We start from the raw sequence: 6,000 nt of genomic DNA on the forward strand, positions 1-6,000 counted from the left end.
CTAGTCATTCTCAATCCCGGTTGGAAATTAAAATAAACCAGAAGCTTCTAAAAATATCAGTGCCTGGGTCCAATTCCAGACCAATTCAGTCAGAATGTCTATGGGGCTGGGGCACCAGGAGTTTTTAAGAAGTTTCCCCAAATGATTCTGACATGCATACAGGACTAGGAATCACTGACCCATCCTCTCCTTGACTCAAAAGGAATAAATAATAATGTCATAATCTGTGGACACTTCACGTGTCAACCAAGTACTTGTTTTGTTTAGCTCACTGACTTCTTTCCACAAACCTATCATCCCCATGTTATACATAAAGAAACAAAAGCTCAGAGAGGTAAAGAAACTTGTCTGGTGTCACACAGTTGGAAAGAGTCATCAGGATTGGCTCTCATCTGTCCTCCCAGTCTGTGCTTTCTGCCTTCCTATAGACAAGAACAAGGAAGGTCAATAACAGGCTGATGGCAGAGAGGAGACCAGCTTGATAGCCGCCAGAAACATACCCACAAGAATCTGGAGTCATGGTGTTATGGATTGGATTGTGTTCCCCACAAAAAGATGTCAAAGTCCTAACCCCAAGTACCTGTATGACCTTGTTTAGAAGTAGGATCTTCATAGATGATAAAGTTAAGATGAGATTGTTAGGGTGGACCTTAATCCAGTGCACCTATGTTCTTATGGAAAGCCGATACTGGACACAGAGACAGCCATGCACACCAAGTGCAGGTGAAGGCAGGGATCAGAGCGAGACATTTACAAACCACGCAACGCCAGATGGCCAGCAAACCACCAGGAGCCAAGCAAGAAGCGTAGAGTAGATCATTCCCTCAGGAGAAACCAACTCTGCTAACACCTGGATCTCACACTTCTATCTACAGAACTAGGAGACAATAAATTCCTTTATTTAGACTGTCTCATTTGTGGCACTTTGCTACAGGAGTCTTGGGGAGGGTGGGAAGAAAAGCAGAGAGTATTTATGAAAACGTAGAAAAGAAATCTTCAAGGGCTGGGAGTGTGGCTCAGTGGTAAAGCACTTGCCAGGATGTGTGAGGCACTGGGTTTGCTTCTCAGCACCACATATAAATAAATGAATCAAAAAATAAAGGTCTGTCAATATCAAAAAAAATATCTAAAAGATCTTCAGATGAGAACAATTCTAATGTTCTGCAGCACAGTAAGATAACTGTGATGGCTGATGATATTTAATTGCATATTTCAAAAGAGCTAGTAGAGAGGATTTTTAACATTCCCAACACAAAGAAATCATAAATGCTTTAGATGATGGATATGTCAATTACACTCATATCATCATTATGCACTGTGTGCAGATGTTGAAATTTTATGCTGCATCCCATAAATATGTACAATTATTATGTATCAATTAAAAATTTACATTTTTGAACTGAACAGACACTTCACAAAAGATATACAATCGATCAACAAATATATGAAAAAATGTTAAACATCTCTAGCAATTGGAGAAATGCAAATCAAAACTAAGATTTCATCTCACTCTAATCAGAATGGCAATTATCAAGAATACAAGCAACAATAAGTGTTGGTGATGATGTAGGGAAAATCGTACACTCATACATTGCTGGTGGGACTGCAAATTGGTGCAACTATTATGGAAAGCAGTATGGAGATTCCTCAGAAAACTTGGAATGAAACCATCATTTGACCCAATTATTCCACTTCTTGGTTTATACCCAAAGGGCTTAAAATCAACATACTACGGTGACACAGTCACATCAATGTTTATAGCAGCTCAATTCACAATAGCTAAACTGTGGAACCAACCTACACACCCTTCAACAGATGAAGAGATATAGAAAATGTGATACACACACACACACACACACACACACACACACACTGGACTATTATTCAGCTTTAAAGAAGAATAAAATTCTGGCATTTGCTGGTAAATGGATGGAGTTAGAGAATATCATGCTAAGTGAAATAAACCAAATCCAAAACACAAAGGCCAAATGTTTTCTCTGATATGAGGAAGCTAATTCTCAATAAGGCAAGGGGGTGCTAGGGAAGAATAGAGTTACTTTAGATTAGGTAGAGGGCAGTGAAGGGAGGGGAAGGGGTTTGGGGGTAGGAAGGATAGTAGAGTGAAACAGACATTATTTCCTCATGTTCATGTATGACTGCACGACCATTGTGTTCCTGCAATATGTATAATTAGAAAAATGAGAGATCACACACTATAAATGTGTTCTACTGTTATGTACAACTAATTAGAACAAACAATTTTTAAATTTTTTTTAAAATTTACGTTTTTGTTTAAACTCCAGACCTCATCTTACACATGAGATGATGGCAGTCTGAGGCAACTGCTCAAGTGCATGGATGGTGGGTGGCAAACCTGGGTCCCAGCAGAGTCCCCAGTCTCACAACACAGGTCCCTTTAACATCCCCTCAGTACTGTCCCATTAAATTCATTTTAAACTTTGACTTACTGTTAAATCTCACTTGGGGTTATCATTTCACACACGCTCCAGGATGCCCCTGGTGTATCTGATTTTCAAAAACACACATAAGGGTTGGATATGATTCTTGCCTATTATTTGCATGTCAACAACATCTAGAATCTTCCAGCTCTGGGACAGGATAGTGTCCCAGTTCTGCGCAGCTGTCTCTGGCTGTGAAAGCTCACAGTGGAACTTGGGGACATCAGGCTCCTGAGATGCACTAGGACTGCCACTGTTTCTTGCTTGCCTCTTCCCCAGTATTCAGCCAGGACCTTGGCACAGCCATTACTGTGAGCAGCAGGGTGTAAATGCATATGAATATATGTGTAAAAACCTGGTTGCATGATGTGGCTTTGCAAGCCAGAGGCAAATATTTGTTTAGCTCTACAAAGGAGGTCATTATGAGATGTGCGGGTTCCCTGTGACCTCCTCCCACAGTGCTCCAGCATGGCCAGAGCCAAGGGAGATCAGTTATGGTCTGGCAACAGACAGTCAGGAACTGTATTTGATTGAACGTCTCTTTATATCAGTGCCAACTTAAAGAGCAGCTAAAGAAGGCATCTCTTTGCCTGATTTTCAGGAGTGGCTGGAGTGTGGCCCAACTCTCCCTACCCCTTCCAGCTGAAAAATACTCCCCATACTCAGCTCAGTGAATTCTGAATTTAATATCAAGGTTTGATCCTTTGATTTAAACCAATTAGAGATTTATTAAAATACAAATAAAATTAAAAGAGTCCCTCAGATGAGGTAGTTTAGTTGCATTTTTTCATTTATATCTAAATGCCGAAGACTTTTTCAGATCTTTTCCAGATAAGTTTTATTTGGAGAAGACTTAAAAGTAAAAAAAAACATTGTGTTCAGAAAGTGGCCATTGCCTCTAGACATTATGTATTGCCATTTGAAGAAAAAGCAGTCCATGCTTACCACCAATATGGGGCAGAAAAAGAATATGAGAGGAGGTTGGTGGGCTACTCTGGGTGCTACCTCCTTGGTTTAGGGATGGCCCTCATTAGGCAAGTACAGGAAACTCTTTGTTAGTGCCCCAGGAGCTACCGATCTTCCCAATCTTCTAACCACTCAATTGCCTTCTATGTGAAATAATGTATTTCCTATTGTTTATGCCTTTGAGGTGGTTCAACACCATCTTCATTGTGCTATTGCTTAATTCCCTATGCATATCTGTCTTATATTTTCCAGTAGATGAAAGGTCCTTGAGGGAAATAATAATATCACAGTTATCATTATATAGAGCTTGTTCAGCAAACACTCCATAAAAGCCTGTCATTTGTGGAACAAGTAAATGGAAAATACAGACCAAATTACTAGATTAAGAATGGACCCATTGGTTAAACACTGCCTGAGCTCAAATAAAGCAAATGAAAAGGAGGTCAGGGATTTAGAGTGCTGGAAATCCTTCCCCCATTTGGGTGCTCCAAGCACTTCCTGAGGAGGTACCACACCTCCTCCACACATCCAGTCCTTCTGTCTTCATGGAAGCCTTCCATGACTTCTCACAGTCCTGTGTTTCCATTTTATTATTCTCTTCCTAGACACAAAGAAGCCTCCCTTGCAGGTAAATTGGGACCAGGTTACTGGATTCTGGCCAGTAGGTATAAGTGAGGTAAACCAGTTCTGAACTTGGCCTCCAAAAGTATCCAGTGAGATTATTCAGCTTTCTTCTCCTCCAACACTGACTTTGGAGGCCACATGCTCCCGTGATGGCAGAGCCTCTGGTTCCTGAGTGACTGGCTGGAGGGGAACCCTCTGCTGACCGTCATAAGACAGCTATTCTTAGTAACAAACTTCACTGTGTTAAGTCACTGTGCTTTCAGAACTCATTTGTTACTATAGATCATCTATATCTTGTCCAACCAGGTTAATAGACATCCTTAACTGGATGCTTCTTCTCCCAAATGTTTACAGAGCAGCAAAATCTCTCCTTTGTAGGACTTGTTTTTCTACTGTACACTTTTACTAATGTTTTCCCCTTCACTAGATTGTTTATCTCCTAAGAGATCATTTTTCTCACTATTTTAATGTATTTTTTTGTATTTTAATATATTTTAATGTATTTTAATATATTTTAATGTATTTTAAAATTATATACTATTTTAATGCATTTTTAATGCCCAACATAGTGCCAGACATATGATAGACACTAATACATATTTGCTAATGACTGGATGGATGGATCTGACTTTAGCTTCATATCTGCCTGAGTTTTAGTTCCAGTTCCTCAAATTTCTAGCTGTTACCCTTAACCTTTCTATGCCTCAGCCTCCTCATTAATAAAATGAGCCTCATGATATCTGTCTTACATGATTGTTGTGAAGATTAAAAGTGGCTGTAATTCTAGGGTCTAGAATTACCACTTTTAAATATCACATTAAATACTGACTGTCATTACAGCTTAGGAATAAAACAAAATGGAGTGGAACTAAAGGAAATTATTAGAAAAAAAGATCAGTCAACACGAATTGTATTATATTCCCTGCTAGTGATTAAGTAATTTAAAATAGCATTTTGAGTTACTAAACCAGAAAAGGAAATTGATTTTATTGAGTTTTCAAATAATTTTTAAAAAAAATCTCTTTCTGTTTTTTAAATTATCTGGGAGAAATTTTACCTGCATAGAATTCAATGTTAAGTACCAGTGGGTGGTCAATAGTTTGGGAACCTCGTGCAATTTTAAAGGTATTTCCTTAACTTCTTTTATTTCTCAAAGATGTATTCTAAAATATCATAGATTTGTGTTCAGAAATAGAGACAACGTCCCAAAGGACTAAAGCGCTTTAAATTTATGAATAACCCATCTGAAACTTTGAGTCTGCCTTCAAAATTAATTATTTGATTTGGGCAATAATGGGACAGCTCTGTCTCCCTGCTTTCATGCTTTGCCATAGCCCGTTCCAGGATTTTGGAAGTATTAAGGAGTAAAATGTTTCCACATGAGTAATGCTGATTCCAGACACTCCACCCCAACCACAAAAGGAGCAGATCTGGGGTTGGTTTCTCAAATACATTTCTTTTTCTCAGCTTTAAATTGGGCAGTAAAGGAAAGGCACTCTTGGATTCTAAAACCCGTGTCCACCCAGGCTTGTCCTATTGGCTCCTCTCTGCTGGTATGACATGGTGCTCTCATCTTTCAGGGACATTTGCCTCATTAATCTGTATGCTTTCCCACCAATCCAGTCAAATGCTTGTTCTCCAAGGCTGCATCCTTGACTGGCTCCATTTTGGAGGACTTCGATGCAAAATCAGGCAGGTTTTATGCATCTAATTGGAATGTGTGTTAGTGGAGAGGTCACACATTTTATTAGCAACAAGGGTAACCCAGAATTTTAAGAAAAGGACAGCCAATTGAAGTCCATTTAATTCAATTCCCTAATCCCGTTAATGTTTGAGAAAACAAAGGTCCTGAAAAGATTTACAAGCCCAAGATAATATGGCTAGTTAGTGACAGCAGCAGAACTAGAACACATGTTTTCTGACTGCTAGATCAGTGATCTTCATGCTTCAT

Source organism: Sciurus carolinensis, chromosome 6, assembly GCF_902686445.1.
Source record: "Sciurus carolinensis chromosome 6, mSciCar1.2, whole genome shotgun sequence".
In the NCBI taxonomy this organism is placed as follows: domain Eukaryota; kingdom Metazoa; phylum Chordata; class Mammalia; order Rodentia; family Sciuridae; genus Sciurus; species Sciurus carolinensis.